The sequence below is a fragment of the Physeter macrocephalus genome, chromosome 19, assembly GCF_002837175.3.
Source record: "Physeter macrocephalus isolate SW-GA chromosome 19, ASM283717v5, whole genome shotgun sequence".
Classification (NCBI taxonomy): domain Eukaryota; kingdom Metazoa; phylum Chordata; class Mammalia; order Artiodactyla; family Physeteridae; genus Physeter; species Physeter macrocephalus.
The window spans coordinates 82948459-82949017 of record NC_041232.1 but is presented as its reverse complement, the minus strand read 5'-3'; positions in this window follow the sequence as shown (position 1 = coordinate 82949017).

The following is a 559-nucleotide window of genomic DNA, read 5'->3' as shown; positions in this document are numbered from 1 at the left end:
ACTGAACCAGGAAGAAATAGAAAATATGAACAGACCAATCACAAGTAATGAAATTGAAACTGTGATTAAAAATCTTCCAACAAACAAAAGTCCAGGACCAGATGGCTTCACAGGTGAATTCTATCAAACATTTAGAGAAGAGCTAACAGCTATCCTACTCAAACTTTTCCAAAAAATTGCAGAGGAAGGAAAACTCCCAAACTCATTCTATCAAGCCACCATCACCCTGATACCAAAACCAGACAAAGATATTACAAAAAAAGAAAATTACAGCCCAATATCACTGATGAATATAAATGCAAAAATCCTCAACAAGATACTAGCAAACAGAATCCAACAACACATTAAAAGGATCATACACCATGATCAAGTGGGAGTTATCACAGGCATGCAAGGATTCTTCGATATACGAAAATCAATCAATGTGATACACCATATTAACAAATTGAAGGAGAAAAACCATATGATCATCTCAATAGATGCAGAAAAAGCTTTTGACAAAATTCAACACTGATTTATGATAAAAACTCTCCAGAAAGTGGGCATAGAGGGAACCTAC